Here is a 26929-nt window from a genome sequence, read left to right on the forward strand (position 1 = left end):
ATGCACTTGTTATTACTTCCTTAGGGTATCCCCGATCTTTAAAACGTTTCTCCAGTACTTTACATTCCTCTGTGAAATCAATCGTACTCGTACAATTCCTGCGGGCCCGCAGGAATTGTCCCTTAGGGATTCCCTTCTTAAGAGGTTCTGGATGGAAACTGTTCCATTCCAGTAGTGAATTGGTGGCCGTGGGTTTACGAAAATTTTTTGTTTCAAGACCACCTTTAGCATTTTTAGAGATTTGGACATCCAGAAAGTTAATGCTGTCAGTATGTATCTCATGCGTAAAAAACATGCCAATGTCATTTGAATTAAGTTGTTCCACAAAGTCCAAAAAGAGGGTTCTGGGGCCGTCCCACAGGATGAAGATGTCATCTATGAAACGACCCCAGAAAAGGACGTGAGAAGTGAAAACTGCCAGATCCTCCCCAAAAACAAACTGATCCTCCCACCAGCCCAAAAAGAGGTTGGCATAGGAGGGGGCACATGCCGTCCCCATGGCACAACCCCTCTTCTGTAAGTAATACCCATTCTGGAATAAAAAATAGTTGTGAGTAAGAATAAATTCCAACATTGCCAGAATGAAGGAAGAATGTTCTTTAAGGTGGATACTCCTACATCTGAGGAAATAGTTGGTTGCATCTAGGCCCAGTCTGTGGTCAATGTTGTTGTATAGAGATTCCACATCAAGGCTAGCAAGCAAAGTGTTCTCCCCAGTTTGTATGTCATTGATTTTATTTAGGAGATCCATCGTATCTCTAAGGTAGGAAGGGAGGCTTTCCACAAAGGGTCTTAAAAATGAGTCTACGTATCTGCTGATCTGTTCGGTGAGGCAGTTATTTCCAGAGACAATGGGACGCCCAGGCGGTGATTGCAGATTCTTATGCACCTTTGGGAGTGCATAAAAGGTGGCAACTGTGGGTGATTTAGTCAAAATGCAGTCATAGTCATGTTTGTCAAGGATGTCCCTACTCATTGCATCCTTTAGTAACAACTCAACTCATGTTGGTGGCCTGCAGGAAGGGTGCCAGGACTGAGCACACCTGCTGCATGTGCCCCCAGTCCTCTGTGGAGATGATGGACGGGAGGTTTGTGGCGGCACGCCCAGTTGCAGTGATGGAGGCAACTGTCGCACGTGCAAGGTACTGGCTGACAGCTTGCCTCTGTTCAACCAGATGCTCCAACATCGCCAGGGTGGAGTTTCAGCGAGTTGGAACATCGATCATGAGCCGGTGCTGTGGCAGGTGCAGCTCCTTCTGCACCTCTTCCAGGCTCGCTACGGCTGCAGGCGAGAGCCGGAAATGACGCACGACCTTCCTTGCTGCCTCAAGGAGTTGGTCCATCCCCTGGTAGGTCCGCAGGAACTTTTGGACTACCAGGTTCAGGACGTGCGCCAGGCAGGGGATGTGGGTCAGGTCTCCCCTGCTGATGGCAGCAACCAGGTTTGCCCCATTGTCGGACACCACCTCTCCAACTCTGAGGCTTCTGGGGGTCAGCCAATTCCTCTCCTGCTCTCGGAGTTTGGCCAGGACGTGGTTCGCCATCAGTTTGGTCTTCCCCAGGCCGACCAATTCCAGCAGCGCTTGGCAGTGGCGGGGCTTCACGCTGCTGCTGAGGCGGGGGGTTTGGGCTGGTGTGCCGGAGGATGGAAGCGGATCAGAGGAACCTGCTGCTGTTCCGCTGACCCTGCATGGTGGCAACACCCACTGCGTTGTTGGTGCTGCTGCTCTGACAGTGCCCGAAGCTGCTCCCCCCTCCTCACCCCCTTCCACCAAGCTGACCCAATGCGCGGTGAAGGACAGATAGCGGTCTGTCCCAAACCGGCTGCTCCACGAGTCCATGGTGACGTGGACCCGTTGACCCACCGCGTGCTCCAGCCCTCTCCCGACAGTGGCCATCACAGAGCGGTGAAGTGCAGGGATGGCCGTGCGTGCAAAATAATGTCGGCTGGGGATTGGCCAATCGGGGGCTGCACACATCAGGAGCGCACGCATGTCGCTCCCCTCCTGCACAAGGGAATAAGGCAGGAGTTGGGAGCACATGGCCCGTGCCAGCAAGCCGTTCAGCTGACGCACGCGACGGCTGCTGGGAGGCAGAACCCTGACCAACCCCTGGAAGGTGTCGCTGAGCAGGGTCTGGCGAGGCATTTTGCTGGCACGGGAAGCAGTGAAGGGAGCAGAGGAGACCACTGAGGACTGGCTGCCAGAACAGGCCTCAGTGTCGGTGGCAGGAGTTGCAAAGGGAGGAGGAGCAGTGCGTTGCTGACGCACTCCTGCTGCCGACGGCAGTGGTGGCGGGTCTGCCACTGCCAGCTTCCTTCAACTTCACGAACTCCTCATGCTCGTGAAAGTGTTTCCCTGCAAGATGGTTGACCAGAGAGGTGGTGCCAAACGCAGAGGGCTCCTTCCCTCTGCTGAGCTGCTTGTGGCACTGGTTGCAGGTGGCATACTTGCACTCCAAATATGGAAGGGTGAAAAAATTCCATATTGGGGAGGTGAAGTTGCCCCTTCGGCTGGAAGGTGCTGCTGCCGCTGGTCTCCCTGTGGTGGTTGGGGGGGGGGGGGGGGGTTCTTGGTGCGGCTGGTGGTGGCACTGGCAGAACTCGTCTCCTGATCAGCACGCTGTGTGGCCTGCATACCACGCCCACTTGTGATCCTGCCCATGCCTGCGATGCTGATCCTTCTAGCAAGGCCCGTAGACACATCCTCCTCCTCCTCCTCCGAGCTGATGACATCCCCACTCCCAGGACCTGGCAACCAGTCTTTGTCCTTCACAATGTCATCATCATCATCATCCTCCCCCTCCGCAAACATGTCCTGCTGGGATCCCCCAAACTCCCCTTCTGCATGCATGGGCAGATGGACAGTCACCACTGTCTGACTGTCCAAAGCATCATCCCCCAAAGTGCCCATGAGCATTCCTTCCTCCGCCAATTCTTCCGCAACAGCATTCCATAATCCCGCTGTGCTTGGGGATAAGAAGGTGCTGAGTGACAGGGTGCTGATGTCGCCCGCTGGGGCTGGAGAACTGCACTCCTCCTCCTCCTCCTGCTCCCCAGGCAGTGCTGGTCGAACAGGAGTGGTGGCGGGGGTGGAGGACTCGGTTCCAGAGCTAATGGTGGCCTGCTCATCCACCATCATTTCCACCACAGCGTCTGCGTCCTTCTCCTCAATAGGACGGCTACAACCTGGCGGTGGGAGGAACATCTGGGCCACACGCTGCTGCTGCTGCTGTGTCTCTGCAGCGTGACTCCCAGCTGTTGGGCGGCCAAGGCGTCCATGGCCAGTGGCTAATGGCGGAATAGCCACTGGTGCAAACGCAGAACTGCGCATGGTGGTGGTGGCGCTGCTGCCACGCCCACGACCTCCTCTCTTGGCGATGCCCTTGCTGCCCTTGCTGCCCCTGCCCAAACCGTGGCTGCCAGTGCCAGACATCGTATATTTTTAATATTACACAAATGAAAAACAAAAAACGTATGTATGTAAACTGTAAAGGCGGGTGGGACAAGTGGGGTACTTTAATGGGGTGGGACCGGTGGTGGTGGGTGTGTGAGGTGACGGACAGGTGTTGTACTCTACAGCAGAGATCGGTGTAGCGCTAATGAGAGAGTGCGCAGTGCGCACACAAAGACCCTAGCTGACGCTGACTGACGGTGTCCCTATACACAGACTACAGTACAGTATAGTCAGCTAATACACAATAGAAGTAATATAAACAATAGGACGGTTGTAGCACTAACGAGAGGGTGCGGACAGCGCAGATGTGCACTGCGCACACAAAGACCCTAGGTAATGCGGTGACGGACGGTCCCTATACACAGACTAGAGTACACTACAGTACTACTAACTAAACAATAGAAGAATCTAGCTAAATAATACAACAGGTGTGACTAGATTACAGAGAGCAGATACAGCAGGACAGGTATAGCAGTAAAGCTGGGCCTTGCTAACTACAAAATACTATAGTACAATAATCTATCTAACACAGAAGTAGTAGTACAGGAGTAGAGTAGGACAGGTGAGTGCACAGGTAAGGTAGAGACTAGAGCACAGAGCAGGGCAGGCTGCCTTGCCTAGGCACAGGGCCTAGCTGCAGGCTGCAGGCCTGCAGCAGCACCAGTGACAGTCTCTCTCCCTCCCTAGTCCCTAGTAATCACACAAACTAAACTGCCTAAAATACAATCTATCTACAATACAAAGCAATACAGTTGAATATCAAGCGTTGGAGTGTAAAAACGCTAGGTTTAGAACAATAGCAATGCACTTGCACACAGACAAAAAGCACTGGAGCAGTCTCTCAGTACTATCAGTCAGTAAGTCGCAAGCAGGACGAGTGAGGCAAGATGGCGCCCGCTATTTATAGAGGGGGGCTTGGCCAGGCTCCCCCTCTGTGATTGGCTGCAGTCAGAGGGCTAGGAGCCCTCTGATTTGCTTGTGAGGACTTGAGGCGACGTCTGTTGTGACGCTATCCGAGCTCGTGATGCTATTCGAGCTCGGATAGCTAGGATATCTCCGGATAGCTGCTTGCTATCCGAGTGCGCTCGGATAGCACAGCCCGGATAGCTAATACTATTCGAGCTCGGTATTCGAGCTCGAATAGTGAAAAAAGAGCTAGAATATCCGAGTAACTCGGATATCCTAGCTCAGATGAGCATCACTGTGGGGCTCCATAATGTCTAGCTACGCCACCAGGCCCAGATTTACATCACAGGTGCCTATAGGCACAGATGTCCTGGCACCCTAGACTTCTACCTCCACCCTCTGAACCCCACCTCTTCCCTTAACTGTCATAGCTGCAGGTGTCCTTTAGCATTAGGTAGCCAGAGGAACCTCAGTATTAACCACACTAGTGTTCTATTAAGATCGCCAGGGCGGCTGCGGGAGGGTTTTTTTTTAAATAAAAAAAAAACTATTCCATGCAGCCAACTTAAAGTTGGCTGCATGAAAGCCCACTAGAGGGTGCTCCCGATCCGTAATTCTGATCGCCTCGGGCGGTCAGAATTAACAAGGAAGGCCGCAATGAGCGGCCTTCCTTGTTTTGCTTACCTCGTCGCCATAGCGACGAGTGGAGTGACGTCATGGACGTCAGCCGGCGTCCTGACGTCAGCCCCCTCCGATCCAGCCCTTAGCGCTGGCCGGAACTGTTTGTTCCGGCTACGCTGGGCTCAGGCGGCTGGGGGGACCCTCTTTCGCCGCTGCTCGCGGCGATCAGGTAGCACACGCGGCTGGCAAAGTGCCGGCTGCGTGTGCTGCTTTTTATTTCATTAAAATCGGCCCAGCAGGGCCTGAGCAGCACCCTCTGGCGGTAATGGACGAGCTGAGCTCGTCCAACACCGCTAAGGTGGTTAAGTAGCTAGAGGAGCCCCCAACTGAGGGGAGATCTCATTAGTGGAATGCTGAGAGCTGGGTAAGTAACCTCTCATTTTCACTCTGCTCGGGACTTTGCGTAAGGAAGGAGGGAGGCACTAGGTAGGGGATGGGAGTGAGCCGCCTTTCCATCATCAGGCGCCTGTAGGCACTTGCCTACAGTGCATAATGGTAAATTAGGCCCTGTACACCACTGTTGTGTCCCCCGCGTATGGGTAGATGTGAAGGCCGGCTTTGGGTCCAAGTGAGCTTATTTTTTGTTTTAGAAATGTTAGATAGATAATAAGAAGTAAATTGATAACAAAGACCCATACAAAAACATCATGGCCCATATGCAATTTCCGTTTTCTCCTGTGTTTTCACCTAGGAGATAATTTTTCAACTTTTTTAAAAAAATAACTGTTTAGCCCTTTGCAATTGAAAAAGTACCAAAAAGTAGATAACTAAGTACTATCAAAATTATTTTAAGTATTTTTCCGCTTGCTGGGGGTTTTGAAAATTCACCTTGGAGAAAGCTTAGGAGAAAAAGTTAATTGCATATGGGCCCATGTTTCTTTCCAGAGCTTAAAGGACAACTGAAGTAAGAGGTATATGGGGGGGCTGTCATATTTATTTCCTAATACCAGTTGCCTGGCAGCCCTGCTGCTCTATTTGGCTGCAGTAGTGTCTGAATAACACCAGAAAAAAAACATGCAGCTAATCTTGTCAGATTTTAAAAAAAAAAAAAAGTCAGAAACACCTGATCTGCTGCATGCTTGTTCAGGGTCTATGGCGAAAAGTATTAGACTAGAGGTAGAGGATCAGCAGGAGAGCCAGGCAACTGGTATTGACAACCGAAATGAAAAGTATACGGAGGCTGCCATATTTATTTCCTTTTAAGGAAATAATCAGGTGTTTCTGACATTATTGTCAAATCTGGCAAGATTAGCTGCATTGTTGCAGGTGTGTGATTTAGAGACTACTGCAGCCAAATAGGTCAGCAATACTGCCAGGCAACTGATGTTGTTTAAAGGAAATAAACATGGCAGCCCCCATATCCTTCAGTTGTCCTTTAATTAAAAGGATTGGACATAGCAGCTCATTAATCATTTCACTTCATATTTGTTTCCATATAGCAGATAGTGAATCAAATGGGAAGTGGTATAACTGGTACTTTTTTAGTCTCAGTTGGTAGTGGCACATGAGTAATCTGATTTTCTTCATGTCACAGGAAACATACCTTCGTGTGGGAACTATTTTTAGCATCATTGTTGCACAGGGGACAGAAAAGAGTGACGGACTGAGGCTGGGAGATTGTAAACAGGGAAGCAATGCAGAATAGGGACTGCATCTGTAACAAAGTCGTGATGGTGACACTGTAATAATGAGATGGTATGTGTTATGACTGTCTTGTGATGTCGGTCTCCTGGATTTACTGTACAACAATGCATGTATTGGTAAGTAGATTACCCTTGACAGCAGTATTATATTACCTTTGACTAAAATGTATTGTTTTGTTAAATCATGTGTGTTTCACTTTATATATGTGCATTACAGTAAAAACGTCTAGGCATTTCTGTTGCTAACCCCCCTTTTTACGTTTGAGAAATAATATTCAACCCTTTACTCTTTACAGTATTTCCCTGAAATATGCAATGTATTATACATATTTTCTTAATTTCTATGGTTATTAAGTGCATGTTGTTTTTATTCAATCTACAGCAGATGAATTTATACATGCAGGCTTTATAATTATACAGCAAAAATGCCTTTGTCTTTTCATTGCAGCATGTGGTGCAGTCAAACCCACATAAGGGTTAACTTTCTTTGAATGATCTCATCTCAGGAAAAAGTGCAGATTCACACAAAAAGGCCTTGATGTTAAAGCAGCAATTTTTTTCTTTCTCACTTTTTACACATTGTGTTCTCATATTTTCTGTCAACACAGTAGGAAAATTAGGTTATCTGTCTTCTGCAGCAGGTTCCGTCCTCTTGTGTGAGAAGTGCAACTTATTACCAGCGTAAAACTGGAAAGTAAAGGGTTAAATCAGTAGTATGCAATATTAATTCTATTGGAAATATCTGCACAAAAAGTAAATATTTCCAAGACAGTAAGTATTGTCCTTGAAAATGGGTGTTTCCCCTTGTATTCAGCAAAAATCCAAATTTTATCTGTACAGTTTGAATATGATTAAACTGTGGACCATCTTATTAGTTAATACAGTACTAAAAGCACCAAACTAGGTATAACTGTATCAGAAATGAAGACACTTGCATTGGATTGCTTCTTTATGTTCATTAATTCACAAATAATGTATTTCATGCACATTTGTACACATCATGTTGTTTTAAGAGAATTCAAGCATTAGTACAATCCTTTTAAACTGTCCATATGCTCAAAGATCTCTTTAATGAGCAGTACAAAGAGTAAACCTTCTAAATCTGTAAATCTGTAAATACAACCTATATCCGCTAATAAGTAGAGATGCACATGTATAGCTGAACACACTGAGCAGTGAGGCTGGGTGCACACATAACAGAGGGTGAAAGGTCACATTTTCTGTCGTGTGCGTTTTTAGTGTATTTTTACTGCGTTTGTGTTAGCATGGTTTTCTTTTCCCCACAGACGCATTTTTCAAGCATTTTGCCTGTGCTGTTATGCGTTTGCGTTTCGCATATACAAAACGCATATGTGTCTTGTATGCATTTTTCATGCGTTTTTCAATTGCATTTTATGCTAATCACTAGGAAGACAACAGGAAGCGGAAATACATCACAAAACAAACAAAAAAAGCCTATAAAAATGCATGGAAAGCGCATGAAAAAACGCATACTATTGCATTCCCATTGACTTTCATTACGTGCGTTTTTGATGTGTTTTTGAATATTATGCAACAAATCCTGTGTTTTTAAAAACACATAGAAAACGCATATGCGCTGTTTTTGTATGCGTTTTTTCCTGCAGACCATAGACTTCCATTAGTGGCAAAAATGCAGGGTTTTTCCGCAATGCTAGCGTTTCTGCTAAGCGTGCACTTATCCTGAATGATCAGGTGATATGTTTGAAAGACTAATTTGCTGTGATCACTTACTGCTTGTGCATATGCAGGCATCTATTGTGGCACATGATTATTACCAGGAAATCTGAGGCTATTACATGACATATGAGTTCTACTACTTACAAGTAATTAGAGTGAAAAGAGGCCTACGTTTCAAGTCTGCTTTTATAAATTGCTTTGATAAAATAGACTTTAATGCAAAACCTGCATGCAGTGAGTTAGAATAATGTGATCAGTTATAATGCAGTACTATGAACAGGCCCATAGAATTGTACGGACAGCGAGTTGACATGAAGAATTATTCTGCAACACAACTGAACACTGTTAACAGGGCCTGAAAGTTTGCTTAACAGGAGACTTGTGTGGGAGTGCTGCCATCTGCACTTTATAAACTATGTATGTAAAGTCTAGGAGCATAACCATTTTGGTGATTTTGGTGTCAGTATATTCTGACAGGGCTCTCGGGGAAGGGGGAAAGTGGCGCCTGCCAACAGATATTGGTGGCCAGTGCTGTCAGCTGACAGTGATTTCAGTTCAGACTGCCGGATGTCAGCTATAGTTGACCAATGTGGTCTGCTGACAGGGTTTCAGAGTCCAGTGGATCCTGCTGATAGAGACATTTCTGTCTCGCTAGCTGACAGACATTTATGACAGTGGTGTCTGCTGGCAGAAATTTTAGAAGGCCCATGGTGCCGGCTGAAAGAGATTTTTGGGGCAGATGATTTCAGTGTTAACAGATATAAGGATGAACAGAGGAGCCAAAAGGATAAAATATGCTAAAAGGTTTAAAACATTCAGGTGGCGGTGGTGGACCAGCCACACCAAAACAGACACGATGTTGTCGCTTGAGGTTGAGGCTGTTTATTCACATACTCCTAGATAAAACTGCAACGTGTTTCACGGGCATAACCCCGCTTCATCAGGCAATAAACAAGCGGAGTATCACACTGAAACACGACAGAGATGAAAAGCATATCAGAGCGCTGTGTGGCACAAACTTTAGAACTTTTTTTTTACCTAATGAGCTTGGCATTTACTTATGGCATTTATGCAATTCTACAAATTGCGGATATGTACTTGTGAGGGTCCATACTAAGATTTTGACAATTTTTTGGCCTCTGTATCCTGATATACGCGTATATCTTGGATGGTATGTAACAACTTGTACAATCTATATTGTATTTTTAACAGATGTGTGTGTATACTGTGTGCCTCTGAGGAAGCACTCTTTGGCCGTGAAACACGTGTCAGGCAGCCAATGTTATCCATTTTTGTACCTTATATAATGTCTAACTTGAAATCAATTTACAATTAATCTATATGTATGGATCAAAGGGAAAATATTTTGTTACAGAGAGAGGCATGACTGATTAACATAACTGAAGCCTTGGGTCCTCTTGAACTCAATGAGCGGAACGACTTGACGTGTTTTCTATAATGGGTTGTTATTTGGATTTATAACTGACTGTGTTGGGATTCTTATTGAGATACAGGTTTTCTCCTCTCCTCATAATGTTCCTTCCTCTTTTCCTTTCTCCTTTCCCCCCCAAAAAAACCCCTTTCTCCCTTCCTTCTCCTCTTCCCTTCCGTTTAAACTCCAGATTTTGGAAAGGGAGATTAAAGCAAAATGAAATATTGATCATAAGGCCCCTTTTCAATCATGGTCTGATTTTTAGCCGCATTTAATATTAAACATTTTTGTACCTGATATAATGTCTAACTTGAAATCAATTTACAATTAATCTATATGTATGGATCAAATGGTGTTAATTGATGAATTACAATAGAGCATGGAAATCTTCGATTAAGATGCGATGGTAGATTAAGTTCTGTTTTCTTACAGTTAATAGTATTTGAATGAGTAGATGATTAGTGCTAAAGGGGTGATAGTCTAAATAAGGACTTTTTGTACTTTCTTCTTGTCACTTTGGTTTCCACGCTCGTTCTTCCTAGGATCTGGCTGGTGGAAGCACTGAAGCTCTTTTGGCATTTTTCCCTCTTTCTAAGATGCAGTCAGCATCTTGGCCACAAGATGGCAGCAGGCGCAGGTCTTTCTTTCCGCACACTGGCACAGAACGGTTGCTTAGCAGCCGTGGAGTGCACGCGCAAGGCGGAATGACGTGGGCAGTAGGGAAAGGGTGAGCGTGCCGGCGTGACGCCATAAAGGCGGAAGACGCCGACACGACACATTAGCAACCCACGATGCGCCGATACCGGCCATAGGAGCCAACACACTTTCGGGACCAGATAGCGCGACACCGCCCCTCTGATGAGGCCCATGGATAGCTAGGGCGAAACGGCTGTAAGGGCAGTCACCCTGGAGTGTCCCAGAGCATCGGTGCTTCCATCCAGATCTGCATCTGCCACCACAGGGGTCACGCAAGTATAGCCTGCACTGCAACAGTCTACGCTCCCTGCATGTCATTTGCTTTGCATCTGCTTTGCCTATGCTGAATATTGGAGATGTTTTGAACTGTATGGTCTGAGGATCAGAGTGCATTGTCACAAGGTGCTTGATGCATAGTAGTGATTTTGAAGCTTACTCATGTGTGAATAAAGTGGTGACAGTTTTTTATCCTGAAGTGCTTGCCAAGCCAGTCTCTTCTTTTTTTGAGCCTTTGTGTGATTTGGAATTCCGAAATTGTGTCCGCATGCTTGTCCTGTAATTTTGAAGAAATTTACTGAGAAGAATTAAAAGACTATTTGTTCATTTAAAGCCCCATGACCGTTTGGAATTTGTATAACTAGTGGAGCTTGCTGACAGGAGAGCAGATTTGTGTTGCATCTGTGGCCTGATCACTACATCCACCATGTCTCTGCTGTCCGCTGGTCAGAGAACATGCTTCTACACTTCCCTTATCTACTGTACAATCACAGCACCTCATTGGAAGCAAACTCTGCAAATTGTGCTAGAGCAGCAGTGGAAAGGACCAAGGAGGGACAAGGAGAGGCTGCCAGAGCATTAGAGGAGGATGGTGTCTGCTAGTGCAGTCTCGCCTGGAAAACCAAACCAATTCGCTTTGACACATGGGCCCATATGCAATTCACTTTTTCTCCTAAGTGATATTTTCACTCCTAGTCATAAAATCCCTTTTAAGCGGCCAGCAAGCAAGAAAATGCTCAAAATTATTTTGAGGGCACTTTTTGGTGCTTTTTCGATTACAAAATGCTGAAAATGTATTTTAAACAGAAGTTGTAAATGATCTAGGAGAAAACCCTGGTTGAAAAAGTTAATTGCATATGGGCCCTGGTTGGCTAGATCTGCCAAATCGCTGGCCGCCCATCCTTTTTTGTTTTTTCTTTGAGACCTACACCTGTCCTGACCAGTGAGCGCCATACCCGATCAGGTTGGGCCCCAAAACCCACCAACTTCAGTATTAAGATAATATTGGACTTAAAGAGGCACTTAAGTGAGGAAAAAAAATTGAGTTTTACTCACCTGGGGCTTACCTCAGCCCCCTGCAGCTGATCGGTGCCCACGACGAGTCGCTCTGATGCCCGCTGGCGGCCACTTCCGGTTTCGCCGTCAGGACCCGTCAGGCTGGGGAACGCGGCTCATGCTACGCGTTCCCAGCCAAAATAGCACCCCTATGCGGCCATATGTCCGCATACGGGTGCCTATGCGGACATATGGCCGCATAGGGGGTGCTATTTTGGCTGGGAACGCGTAGCATGAGCCGCGTTCCCCAGCCTGACGGGTCCTGACGGCGAAACCGGAAGTGGCCGCCGGCGGGACCCGGAGCATCAGAGCGACTCGTCGTGGGCACCGATCAGCTGCAGGGGGCTGAGGTAAGCCCCAGGTGAGTAAAACTCAATTTTTTTTCCTCACTTAAGGTTCACTTTAAAGGAAACATGAACGCTTTGGCACAAAATAAACATACTGTATCCCCTGATAGATTTTACAAAATAAATACTATACCTGGTATTTTCACCGCTCAGGGGTGCCGTTTTTTTTTTTTTTTTTTTTTTTTTTTTTACTATAAATCCACGCAAAACACAGTTCATCAGAAAAGCATATTATTTAGTGGGCCTTGTGCAAAATGAAAACCACCATTTCTAAAAACCTCTTATGACTAAGAAATATAGATAAAAACAAAAAAACAAAAAACGTTTTTCAATATACCCTTGTGCTCCTCCCATCTCATCACTGTTATCTGTGATGCTTTGAATATACAGAACAGGAAAGCAGAGCCAAAAGGGGGCTGGGTTGGGCTTGAAAAGACATCAGAGAAGACAGACTCAGCTATAATGATTCCTGAGCAAAGCCAGACTGAATGCTCAGTCTGGGATTTTATCAGGGCTGATAAGAAGCAAGCTGAGCAGTGAAGGGTGAAACAGAGAGCAGGGTAGGTGTTTTCTCTAATGTCCACTGATATATATGGTGAAATACATGAGGTTGCTTCATGTCTGGTTCACTTTAACATGTAAAATTAAGAAAAATTATGTTTACTATACAGTGTACAAAAATGCTGCCATTATGTCCTCTTGTATAACAAGCACGGGGTTTCTCGTAAAACACCATCTTTCTTGGTACAGAGTTTGCATTGAAGCTTGCTGGTACTTGATCTTGCAACTGAGAATGGGACAACGATGACGACTGAGCGAAACACCAGCAGAGACCCTAAGATCAAGTGACTATACCAGTACTATGCAGTGCAATCACTCCACAGAATGGTTAAAGCCAATTTTAAAGTTGATTAATGTACTGTATATTAACTAGGCTTACAGTGACTTTTTAAACACTGACATAGGTGTATTACGGTTGTTAAGAGAAGTAGCACCGTGGTCCAATCTTCTGAACTGATAGCCACTGCTGCATTGAAGAATAGACCTTAGGCTGTAGACACACTATTGTGAGCGCATTCTGAATCCTTTTCTGACCATCAGCTCTTTCCGAGCTTTTTTTTTTTTTTTTTTTTTTGCAAAAAAAAAAAAAGGCGCCCATTGACTGGCATTAAAATCGCAGTAAAGTCGTTGCGATCGCAGTGATTTTACAGCGATTTTAATGCAAGTCAGTGGGTGTGTTTACAGCCTGTAACTTAATTTACCTATGGAAAACAACGTGGCGAACAATGTTGCATGGATAAGACACCTATAATGGCACTAAACTAGTGAGCAGAATTCTATTTCAGACTTTTTAAAATTGACTCTCTATGGGCTTTAAACTGGAAGGCCCCAACTCCACTCCATGTGCCACCCCTGAACAGTGGGTGTATGTCCCAAAACCAAACTGCTTCCAATACCCTTGCAAAAAATTGGACCCAAACTTTGGGTGACCTGTACCTGACCCAAAACTGGATTCTGCCCTATGATAAACCGTTGCCATCATGTTCTTAGAGGTAAACAGACCACAGGTTGAAAATCCCACATTTAATATAGGATTATAGAAGTGGAAAAATTAAAATCTTTTAGATTAAAGACATGTTTATGCTTACATTGCACCTGGCAGGGTGGCACATTGTAGGTCCCTCAATCTAGAGATCTGGTGACTCTGTTTACAGTTTAAAGCACACCTGAAGTGAGAGGGATGTGGAGGCTGACATATTTATTTCCTGTTAAATAATGCAAATTACAGACAGATTCCAATACATGCCTGCTCTCCTTGGTTTTCCAACTTAGTTTAGCGCTAGTATCCTTTAAAGGGAAGCAAATCTGGTCATCACCACATGCCAACTTTAGGTTTCCTTTAACCATTTCAGCCCGCTGGTTGTTTTCACCTTATGGACGAAAGGAATGTTCACATTTCAGCGCTCCTCCCTATCACTCCCCAATAACTTTAGCACTATTTATCACAACAAAATGATCTATACCTTCATTTTTCCACCACAAATTAGGCATTCTTTGGGTGTTACATTATGCTAAGAATTATTTTATTCTAAATGCATTCTAATGGGAATAATAAGAAAAAAATGTTTGGGCCATTTATCGTTTTAAAATAAAACATTCTACTGTGGATAAAAGCCACACATTTTATTGTCCATTTGTCCCTGTTATTGCAATGTTTAAATTATATCCCTAGTACAATGGCATCAATTCACTAAGCTTATCTCCTGTCTTTAATAACGTTTCTAGAGCTATCACCATGGTGATGAGGCATGCCGTATTCAGGAAACATTTTACCTCAGGCAAACCTAAAGTTAACTCCTTTGTCTTTAAGATAACTCCAGAAGTCTAAGGTTAAAGACAATTAACTGCATGTGAAAATAACTACAGAGGAGGTAACTTAAGGAATGAAGAGATAAGATAACTCTCTCACTTTGTGGTGGCAAGTTATCTCTTGCCTTACTATTTCCAGCATGATCTTAGTGAATTGAGGCCTATGTATGGTGACAATATTTCATTTGGATATAAAGGTGCATTTTTTCAGTTTTACATCCCTCACTAATCACAAGTCCAAAATGTGATAATAATATACCCTCTTCTCTGATGTATGTAGGTGTAATATCACTATTTGGCCACAAGATGTCCTCGTGCATTATTTCCTATAAGCGTATAATAAGTACGCTTAATCGGAAGTAATGCTTAGCTGTGTTACTCGGAAATGACACAGGCATCTCATTGATCTAACGATCGGAGGCAGGAGCGGCAGAAACGAGTGAGCAGGAGGGAGCGTGGTAGCGCCAATTGAGAATGATCACTGTTTTTGAACAAAAACAGTGATCATTCCCGGAGGACATGCTCAGATTGGCTCAGCGGACTTCTTTCCCCTGCCACCAATCCCCCCTGACGCTGGGACCATTACGGTCGCGGGCTTCTGCCTGCACGATCGTGCACAAATCACCGCAGACGGGGGGGGAGGGGATAAATTTTACTTACCTTGGGCTTCCTCCAGCCACCTTCAGGCTGTTTGCTCCATCGCCATCCTCCCGGGCCACTTCAGTCCACCGCTAGCCAGCCTGGTAAATCAACAAGTCGGGTTCAGTCTGCCTATGCACAGTCTGGCCATGTATGCACCCCCATCTCTGGGACCTTTCTGCGCCTGCACAGTAGTACTGAGCAAGCGCAGAACACTCCTGGCCATGGGAGCGCGACGAGGATGTGCACACGGCCGGGCTGCGCATATGTGGCAAAACATGAATTGTCATGTCCCGGGCCATCCAGTGGGAGATTGGACCGGCCTGGGAAGATTGCAAGGGAGCCAACAGCCTGAAGGGGACTGGGAGAAGCTGCATGTACATACAGTGGGATGCGAAAGTTTGGGAAACCTTGTTAATCATCATGATTTTCCTGTATAAATCGTTGGTTGTTACGATAAAAAAATGTCAGTTAAATATATCATATAGGAGACACACACAGTGATATTTGAGAAGTGAAATGAAGTTTATTGGATTCACAGAAAGTGTGCAATAATTGTTTAAACAAAATTAGGCAGATGCATACATTTGGGCACCACAAAAAATAAATGAAATCAATATTTAGTAGGTCCTCCTTTAGCAGAAATTACAGCATCTAAACGCTTCATGTAGCTTCCAAGAGAGTCTGGATTCTGGTTGAAGGTATTTTGGACTATTCCTCTTTACAAAACATCTCTAGTTCATTCAGGTTTGATGGCTTCCGAGCATGGACAGCTCTCTTTAACTCACACCACAGATTTTAAATTATATTCAGGTCTGGGCACTGAGATGGCCATTCTAGAACGTTGTAATTGTTCCTCTGCATGAATGCCTTAGTGGATTTTGAGCAGTGTTTAGGGTCGTTGTCTTGTTGAAAGATCCAGCCCCGGCGCAGCTTCAGCTTTGTCACTGATTCCTGGACATTGGTCTCTATAATCTACTGATACTGAGTGGAATCTATGCGTTCCTCAACTTTGACAAGATTCCCAGTCCCTGCACTGCCCCACAGCATGAGGGAACCACCACCATATTTTACTGTAGGTAGCAGGTGGTTTTCTTGGAATGCTGTGTTGTTTTTCCTCCATGCCTAATGTCCCTTGTTATGGCCAAATAACTCAATTTTAGTTTCATCAGTCCACAGCACCATATTCCAAAATAAAGCTGGCTTGTTCAAATGTGCTTTAGCATACCTCAGGCGGCTCTGTTTGTGCTGTGGGCGGAGAAAGGCTTCTTCTGTATCACTGTATACAGCTTTCTGTATCCTTCCCCTAAACCATGATGGTGAACAATCTTTGTCTTCGGGTCATTTGAGAGTTATTTTGAGACCCTCATGTTGCTACTCTTCAGAGAAAATTAAGAGGAGGGAAACTTACAACTGCCCCCCTTAAATACCCTTTCTCATAATTGGATTCACCTGTGTATATAGGTCAGGGGTCACTGGGGTAGATTTATCAACGCATTACCGACAGTTTTTTCTTCTTAATCTGTTCTAACCAGCAGGGAGAACAGTTCTGCATGATAATAAGAACCTTCTTAAATCCTAGGTAATAGTGTCAGTTTAGCATGAATTTCTAGAGCTGCACTACAGTTAAAAGAAGTGCAAATCCATCCCTAAACTGGCGCAGATTAAGAAGTGCTTGAAAGCAGTTCTCCAGATGTAGAACTGCTGGCTAGACATGATTGCAGAGTGCAGGGAATACATAATTTGTGATGTGCTCCTTCCACCTGCTGAATTCCTCCTCAGAGCCTGCTGCTATCAATACAGCAGGTGTGTTGGTTACCTCAGCAACAGCAATTCCCCTCACACACTGCACTGTCTGAGAGACCTTCCTAGCTCCTCCGATTATACAACAGTTTTAGAAGGAATCTGCACTATCTAATGATTTCTGAAGATGTCTGAGACAGTTCTGCATGAATTTCTAAAAACCTACTAATATTTTGTCTTAGACATTCTTGATAAATCTGGCCCATTGAGCTTACCAAGCCAATTTGAGTTCCAATAATTAGTTCTAAAGGTTTTGGAATCCATAAAATGACAACAGTGCCCAAATTTATGCACCTGCCTAATTTTATTTAAACAATTATTGCGCACTTTCTGTAAATCCAATAAACTTAATTTCACTTCTCAAGTATCACTGTGTGTGTCTCCTATATGATATATTTAACTGACATTTTTTCATCATAACAACCAACGATTTATACAGGAAAATCATGACGATTAACAAGGTTGCCCAAACTTTCACATCCCACTGTATAGTTTCCCCCCCTCCTCCCCCCGCATCTCAGGTTCACTTTAAGACCCATGGTTTCCTCCATTGTTACAACATAGAAATCAGAGTTCCAATCTCTATATCCAGACCTTGCTCTATTTACTTAATATACATCAGTGTTCTGCTGGGTCTACACGCTGCAATGTTACTTATCATGCGGCTTGATTGATAAGATCCGACAGGTCCGATCTCGCCGCGGGTATCGAATCCGACGCACGCGCGGATGAGCGGGTATGCGCGGGGATGCGGAGGAGGCGACGTAGACGGAGCATAAAGGGAGTAATGTTCAAATATACGCTGTAGAACCTTCAAAGATCCTATATCGTAATATTATCAATTAGTGAGCTATGTCCATGGCACAAAATGTGATCACTTTGTATGACTGCAGATTCAAAATATTAATGAAAAATAACTCAATAGCAATAATCACAAAATACATCTGAAGGGAATACAATCTAAGATAAAACCAATCTATGCCCCTAGCCCCTTGAGCCAACATGCACAAAATATAATATGTAATCCAGGTAAAAATGGAGTTGCACCCTACAGAGACCTAAATTGCACAAACTCGGGTCTAATAGATGAACATCACCAGAGTAACAAAAATATACATTGATGTATGTCACAGCCGTCAAATAAATCAAAATGAAATGTGACAGAACACATAGTGTAAATTAACAAATACCTAGGTTAAAAATTGTTGCAATGATGTCTAAAGATTAGGAGTGCACAGTGGGTTACAGAACTAGAATTAATGCTATTCATAATTATGCTACCGGACCTTATCAATTATAACATTCACACAAACTAGCAAGCAGAGTTTTTAAAGTAATTGACACTTTACAGATTGAATTGTCTAGTCTAACTTGGTGTAATTAAAGAGGAACTCTAGTGATAGATAGTAGAATGTAGTAAAGTATTCAGGATACCTACTTTTATGTTAAATATACTGGTTTCAGGATATTTATATACCATATTTTTTGGGCCATAAGATGCTCCTGACCATAAGATGCACCTAGATTTATAGGACAAAAATTAGGGGAAAAAATACTAAACCTGGTGCATCCATGGTGTAGGGGCCTCTTGTGGATCTTCTCCACCCAATTATTATGTCCCGCTTGCACCTCTTGTGTCCCCCCTATGTCCCCTGTCCCCATGTCCCCTCCTTTATCACCCTCCTGTGTCCTACTCCTGTGTTTTCTTTTGTCTACTGTGTACTCCTCTGTCCCCCTGTTTCCTCCCTGTCCCCTTCTGTCCCTCTGTGTCCTCATCTGTTCCCCTGTCTCCTCATCTGTTCCCCTGTGTCCTCATCTGTTCCCCTGTGTACTCCTCTGCCCTATGTATCCTCCTCTTTCTCAGACATTAAATGTTGAACCGTGCATACCTACAGAGCTCTGCTGCCACCAGTCACTGCTATTTTGATTTAGCAGCAGACCATGCTGAGGGCGGCACCAAGGTGCCATCATTAGGCCAATCACTGAACTTTTTCAGTTACTAGGCGAGTTCAGCTATCGGCCCAATGTCGGTGCTGTGATCCTGCCTGTGAGACCATCAGCGCCAGTAACTAAGGGAGCAGCCGTGATTGACAGGTCTGCACACCGCTCAGCAGCAGCCATGTTGGGAGCCTCTCTCCTCCAGCTCTCAGAGGAATCCACAGCCTTCCTAATCAACAGCCTGCCCGATGCCACCCTCAGCCTGGTCAGCTGCCAAGTCACATTAGCAATGACTGGTGGCAGCAGACCTCTGCATATATGCGGGGTTCACGATCGTGATGGGGAGGGGGGGGGGCAGTGGCGCTGGTCTAAATTGTATTCGTACCATAAGATGCACTGACTCGTTCTCCCCACTATTGGGGTTGAAGAAGTGTGTCTTATTGTCTGAAAAATACGGTACCCTGTTTCCATGAAAATAAACCAACCCTGAAAATAAGACCTACCATGATTATTTTTTAGTATGCTAGACATATAAGCCCTACTCCAAAAATAGGCCCAAGTTGCAGTTCATAAAAAGTCAATTTAATTAGTGTCCAGGCAGCTACAGTATACATGTAAAGGCAATTGGCAATTCACTACAGAAGGATATCTAGACCCTTCACCAAGGAAAGCAGACACCCTAAATCAATCACACTCAAAAGACCCTATGAGACCCAAAACAAAAAATATTGGCAAGTGCTGGGTAAATGTAGATTTTTGTAGATAGAAAAAAGAAATGGAGTCAGTTGAGGCTAGGTTCTCAGTGGTCAGTTGCATAAATCACGCGTTATAACTGTGAACTGCAGTGGAGACTGGCCATAGATTTTAATACAAAGCCTGCATGCAGCGAGTTAGAAAAACACAATCTGTTACTGTGAACAGGCCCATAGAATTGTATGGGTAGTGAGTTGACTTGCAGAATTATTCTGCAACGCAACTGACCACTGTCAACAAGGCCTGAGATATTCATGATGAAATTGAGAGTTTAGAGAGTTAAGATAATGTTCCAGAATGAGATGTCGTGAGTATATTTGAATGGGTTTTGGATTTTTTTTTTTGTTTAAGACTAAATGTAGATTGTCGTTCATGGAAAAACAAGGCATCCCTTGAAAATAAGTCCTAACTCACCTTTTTGGAACAAACATTTATATAAAATCCTGTCTTATTATCAGGAAAGTTAGTATGTAATCCCACCCTTCCTATGATGTCTCAGCCTAGGCTGTTTATTATTATGATTTTTTTCTTTTCAGAGCACATAATAAACAAACATTCTGCAGTGATGCCCATGCCAGCACTAAATATATTGCCACATTTCAGAATGGAAATCGGGGAGAGAAAATATTTTACAATGGGCAAACACTAACTAAATAATTTATAAATTACTATTGTAAAAAAATAAGCAATTTTATTTATTACATTATATCCTGTAAAGTTCCTCTTCAACCTCTTCAAGGTGGCTGCAGTTGAAATCTTCTATCTGTTTGTGCCCACTTAACCCTACCAGGGTGTAGATTTCAACTTCCATGTCACATGCTCACGCTGCCGTTCCCGAAGCTCTCAACGATCCAGTGATGGAGCAGCCCGCCTGCTTTGCTTCCACAGTGACAGTAGATCTCCTGACCTCGAGATTACAGTGAGCCAATCACAGCTTACTAAAGGCAAAGGATGGCTCTGGTCCTTTAAGAGGAACTTTAACCAAGGATTGAACGTCATCCAAATTACTAGCTGATGCCCCCTTTCACTTGAGAAATCTTTACCTTTTCTCAATTAGATCATCAGGGGGGTCTGTGTGGCTGATATTGTGGTGAAAACCCTCCCTCAGTGTGATGTCATGACAGTTTCCTGTCTGTGAACCTTGTTGCATTGTAGGACTTAAAGAGGAGCTCCAGTGAAAATAACGTAATGAACAAAAGTGCTTAAATTTTACAATAATTATGTATAAATCATTGAGTCAGTGTTTGCCCATTGTAAAATCTTTCCTCTCCCTGATTCACCTTGTGACATTTATCATATGGTGACATTTTTACTGCTGGCAGGTGATGTCAGTGGAAGTAGATGATGCATTTTTGACAGTTCTAAACAGCTGTTATTTCCCACAATGCAACAAGCTTCACAGACAAGAAACTGTCAGGACCATGGTCTTGACATCACACTGTGGGAGGGGTTTCCCCACAATAGCAGCCATACAGAGCCCCCTGATGATCCGTTTGAGAAAAGGAAAAGATTTCTCATGGGAAAGGGGGTATCAGCTACTGATTGGGATGAAATTCTTGGTTACGGTTTCTCTTTAACTGCTGTTTCCAACTGTCTAGCAAGCAGTGTCTCCCTCTGTGCATATACAGCGCATCACTTTTTCCTCATTTTGTTATGTTACAGCCTTGTTCCACAATTGATACAATATTTTTTTTTGTCTACACACAACACCCCATAATGACAACGTGAAAAAGTTTACTTGAGATTTTGGCACATGTATTAAAAATAAAAAACTGAGAAAGTACGTGCATAAGTATTCACAGACTTTGCTCAATACTTTGTTGATGCACCTTTGGCTGCAATTACAGCATCAAGTGTTTTTGAATGTAATGCTACAAGCTTGGCACAGTTTTGGCCAGTTTCGTTCATTACACTTTGCAGCACTTCTCAAGCTCCATCAGATTGGATGCACAGCCATGTTAAGCTCTCTCCAGAGATGTTTAATCATATTCTAGTCTGGGTTCTGGCTGGGCCGCTCAGTAACATTCACAGGGCCAGATTTATCAAGAGTGTCTGAGACAAAATATTAGTAGGTTTTTAGAAATCTGTGCTGAACTGTCTCAGGCATCTTAAGAAATCATTAGATGCACAAGCACTTCTTAATCTGCTCCAATTTAGGGATGGATTTGCACTTCTCTTAACTGTAGTGCAGCTCTAGAAACTGCCACTATTACCTAGGATTTAAGAATGTTCTTATTGTCATGCAGAACTGTTCTCCCTGCTGGTTAGAACAGATTAAGAAGAAAAAACTGTCGGTAATGCGTTGACAAAGCTCCCCCACAGAGTTGTCCTGAAGCCACTCCTTTGAAATCCTGTCTGTGTGCTTATGCTGGGTACACACTATAATTTATGGTCCATTTTCTGTCAGATCAATTATTTTCAACATGTCCGATTTGCTTTCCGATCGATTTCCGAGCATTTTCCAATCAATTTCCGTTGTCCTGCTGAAAGATAAACTGTTGCCTCAGTCTGAGTTCAAGAGTGCTTTGGATCAGGTTTTCATCCAGGATGTCTTTGTACATTGCAGCAGTTATTTTTCCTTTTGCCCTGAATAGTCTCCCACGTTCTGCCACTGAAAAACATGGTATTGGTCTGATGATGAACTTTGCCTGGTTCCTCCAAACGTGATGCCTGGCATTCACACCAAATAGTTCAATCTTTGTCTCATCTTTGTCTCATCAGACCAGAGAATTTTGTTTCTCGTGGTCAGGGTCCTTTCAGTGCCTTTTGGCAAACTCCAGGCAGGTTGCCATGTGCCTTTTACTAAGGAGTGGCTTCTGTCTGACCACTCTACCATACAGACCTGATTGATGGATTGCTGCAGAGATGGTTGTCCTTCTGGAAGGTTCTCCTCTTTCCACACAGGACATCTGGAGCTCTGTCAGAGTGTCCATAGGGTTCTTGGTCAGTTCCATGATTAAGGCGCTTCTCCCCCGATCACTCAGTTTAGATGGCCTGCCAGCTCTAGGAAGAATCCCAGTGGTGTTGAACTTCTTCCACTTGATGATGGAGTCCACTGTGCTCATTGGGACCTTTAAAGCAGCAGAAATTTTTCTGTAAGGTGCCCCCAGACAATCCTGTCTTGGAGGTCTACAGACAATTCCTTTTACTTCATACTTGATTTGTGATCTGACATGAACTGTTAACTGTAGGACCTTATTAGGGTTGCAACGGTATGAAAATTCACAGTATAATAACCGGAAATAAAAAATACGGTATTACACAATTAGAGAAATGAGAAATGGTCAACTTTGAACAAACTCTTCTTTATTAAACCCTTAAGGGTTAGAGTCCTCCTGTCGTAATGCTTGAAATATTTACTCTTCTAAATGTCAAAAAACACCAACAATACCAAAAGTAAAGGTCAATTCAAAATTGCCAACAGAGCAATTTGCTATTTTGCTGGCTGTCATTCTTAAAGTGGACCTGAACTTTTGCACAGGACTGAAGAAATATACAGATAAATGCAACCCTGTATGTGTTTAGAGAGTTTATCCTGTTTAATTCCCCATCATTTGTGTCTAATCACAACTTGTAGGCCAAGATTTATTTTAGGATTTGTATCATGTGTAACAAATGTTGTTTTTTGTCTAAAGGATACTATGCTGTTACATATCTTTTAGAGCACAGAGGATGATGTTCTGAGTTCAGGATATATACATATATACAGTGGAGGAAATAATTATTTGACCCCTCACTGATTTTGTAAGTTTGTCCAATGACAAAGAAATGAAAAGTCTCAGAACAGTATCATTTCAATGGTAGGTTTATTTTAACAGTGGCAGATAGCACATCAAAAGGAAAATCGAAAAAAATAACCTTAAATAAAAGATAGCAACTGATTTGCATTTCATTGAGTGAAATAAGTTTTTGAACCCTCTAACAATAAAAGACTTAATACTTAGTGGAAAAACCCTTATTTGCAAGCACAGAGGTCAAACGTTTCTTGTAATTGATGACCAAGTTTGTACACATTTTAGGAGGAATGTTGGTCCACTCCTCTTTGCAGATCATCTCTAAATCCCTAAGGTTTCGAGGCTGTCTCTGTGCAACTCTGAGCTTGAGCTCCCTCCATAGGTTTTCTATTGGATTAAGGTCCGGAGACTGACTAGGCCACTCCATGACCTTAATGTGCTTCTTCTTCAGCCACTCCTTTGTAGCCTTTGCTGTATGTTTTGGGTCATTGTCGTGCTGGAACACCCATCCACGACCCATTTTCAGTTTCCTGGCAGAGGGAAGGAGGTTGTCGTTCAGGATTTCACGATACATGGCTCCGTCCATTTTCCTGTTAATGCGATTAAGTTGTCCTGTGCCCTTAGCAGAAAAACACCCCCAAAGCAAAATGTTTCCACCCCCATGCTTGACGGTGGGGACGGTGTTTTGGGGGTCATAGGCAGCATTTTTCTTCCTCCAAACACAGCGAGTTGAGTTAATGCCAAAGATCTCTATTTTGGTCAGACTACAGCACCTTCTCCCAGTCACTCGCAGAATCATTCAGGTGTTCATTGGCAAACTTCAGACGGGCCTGCACATGTGCCTTCTTGAGCAGGGGGACCTTGCGAGCCCTGCAGGATTTTAATCCATTGCGGTGTAATGTGTTTCCAATGGTTTTCTTGGTGACTGTGGTCCCTGCTAATTTGAGGTCATTCACTAACTCCTCCCATGTAGTTCTAGGATGCTTTTTCACCTTTCTCAGAACCATTGACACCCCACGAGGTGAGATCTTGCGTGGAGCCCCAGAGCGAGGTCGATTGATGGTCATTTTGTGCTCCTTCCATTTTCGAACAATCGCACCAACAGTTGTCACCTTCTCTCCCAGCTTCTTGCTAATGGTTTGTAGCCCATTCCAGCCTTGTGCAGGTCCACAATTTTGTCTCTGACATCCTTGGACAGTTCTTTGGTCTTTCCCATGTTGGAGAGTTTGGAGTCTGCTTGATTGATTGATTCTGTGGACAGGTGTCTTTTATACAGGTGACTAGTTAAGACAGGTGTCCTTAATGAGGGTGACTAATTGAGTAGAAGTGTCTAACCACTCTGTGGGAGCCAGAACTCTTAATGTTTGGTAGGGGTTCAAAAACTTATTTCACTCAATGAAATGCAAATCAGTTGCTATCTTTTATTTAAGGTTATTTTTTTCGATTTTCCTTTTGATGTGCTATCTGCCACTGTTAAAATAAACCTACCATTGAAATGATACTGTTCTGAGACTTTTCATTTCTTTGTCATTGGACAAACTTACAAAATCAGTGAGGGGTCAAATAATTATTTCCTCCACTATATACTATATATATATATATATATATATATATATATATATATATATATATATATATATATATATATATATACATGTATGTATAACACACACACAGTACAGACCAAGAGTTTGGGCACGCCTTCTCATTCATAGATTCACACTGAAGGCATCCAAACTATTAACACATGTGAAAGTATAGTACATAACAAAAAAGTGTGAAACAACTGAAAATATGTCATATAGGTTCTTCAAAGTAGCTTGGTTTGAGATCTGACATGATTTGCTTTGATTACTGCTTTGCACACTCTTGGCATACTCTTGATGAGCTTCAAGAGGTAGTCACCTGAAATGGTCTTCCAACAGTCTTGAAGGAGTTCCCCGAGATGCTTAGGACTTGTTGGCCCGTTTGCCTTCACTCTGCGGTCCAGCTCACCCCAAACCATCGCGATTGGGTTCAGGTCTGGTGACTGTGGGGGCCAGGTCATCTGGCGCAGCGCCCCATCACTCTCCTTGCTGGTCAAATAGCCCTTACACAGCCTGGAGGTGTGTTTGGGGTCATTGTCCTTTTGAAAAATAAATGATGGTCCAACTAAACGCAAACCGGATGGAATAGCATGCCGCTGCAAGATGCTGTGGTAGCCATGCTGATTCAGTATGCCTTCAATCTTTAATAAATCCCCAACAGTGTTGCCAGCAAAGCACCCCCACACCATCACACCTCCTCCTCCATGCTTCACGGTGGGAACCATGCATGTAGAGACCATCCGTTCACCTTTTCTGCGTCGCACAAAGGTGGTTGGAACAAAAAATCTCAAATTTGGACTCATCAGACCAAAGCACAGATTTCCACTGGTCTAATGTCCATTCCTTGTGTTCTTTAGCCCAAACAAGTCTCTTCTGCTTGTTGCCTGTCCTTAGCAGTGGCTTTCTAGCAGATGTTCTACCATGAAGGCCTGATTCACACAATTCTCCTCAACAGTTGTTCTAGAGATGTGTCTGCTGCTAGAACTCTGTGCGGCAGAATTGTACATTGACATTCTACAGTTTGTGTACATTTTAATCATAAATTAATAAAGTTCAGCGCTCACAATAGTGCCAGGTGCAATATTATATTGATTAAAACACAATAAGAATTAATGCAGTTCGCTTCCTATTTGATGTGTGTCCAGTATATAGTAATCTTAAATAGTACAGGTTTAGCACTACATACCTATACTGTCTATATTTTTGGATATCCAGCTTGCAAAAAGAATGGTGCTTACTCACTCCCCCCTTCATAGAGACACTCATCAGAAGGTGCGGCCTGACCCGGCCCGTTATCGCCTCTGGGGTATTGGACACTCCACAGACCCTCTGGTAACCTCCGCTGTGCTGCAGCTCTTGTAGTCAGTGTGAGTGTAGACTCAAAGGCTTCAGCCTCTCTTGGACCCACTGCTGTACTGCAACTCTTGTACTCAGTGAGGATAGGGACTCTTTAGAAGTAAAAAATAAGAGGAACACCTCCTTATCGCATAAAAATATCTTTAATAATTTTGAAAATTATATAAAATACAATTATGCATTCCCTTTAATGCTGGGAATACACCATACATTTTTTCAGCAGATTGAGGGCTCGTTTCCACTATCGCGAATCTGCATGCGTCCAACGCATGCAGATCCGCACATGTAATACAAGTGGATGGGCCTGTTTCCACTGTAGCGTTGTTGAGGTGCGTTTTTTTCAGCGTGAAAAAAACGCACAAAAGAGCCAACGATTTCGCCTGCGTCGGGAATCCGTGCGAATCGCCGCTAATGTATTTAATAGTAAAAACGCATGCGTTTGTTACATGCGTTTTTACCCGCGATTTCGCACCTTTTTCAATTTTATTTAGCCCTGGCAGTGTCATGGTTAATTTCGCATGGCACCCTGCCATGCGAAATCGCGGGTAAAAACGCATGTG

The 26929-nt window shown here is 43.8% G+C and overlaps 1 protein-coding gene across 1 annotated transcript in view; it reads left to right on the forward strand.

The window, feature by feature from the left end:
- The first annotated feature begins 6600 nt into the window (after positions 1-6600).
- PLEKHM3 (pleckstrin homology domain containing M3) overlaps positions 6601-26929 on the forward strand; it is a 436952-nt gene continuing 416623 nt past the window's right edge. The window contains exon 1 of the mRNA XM_068244963.1: positions 6601-6802. The gene's annotated coding sequence lies outside the window, so the exon portion shown is untranslated. The remainder of the gene's footprint in view (positions 6803-26929) is intronic.

Source organism: Hyperolius riggenbachi, chromosome 7, assembly GCF_040937935.1.
Source record: "Hyperolius riggenbachi isolate aHypRig1 chromosome 7, aHypRig1.pri, whole genome shotgun sequence".
Classification (NCBI taxonomy): Eukaryota; Metazoa; Chordata; class Amphibia; order Anura; family Hyperoliidae; genus Hyperolius; species Hyperolius riggenbachi.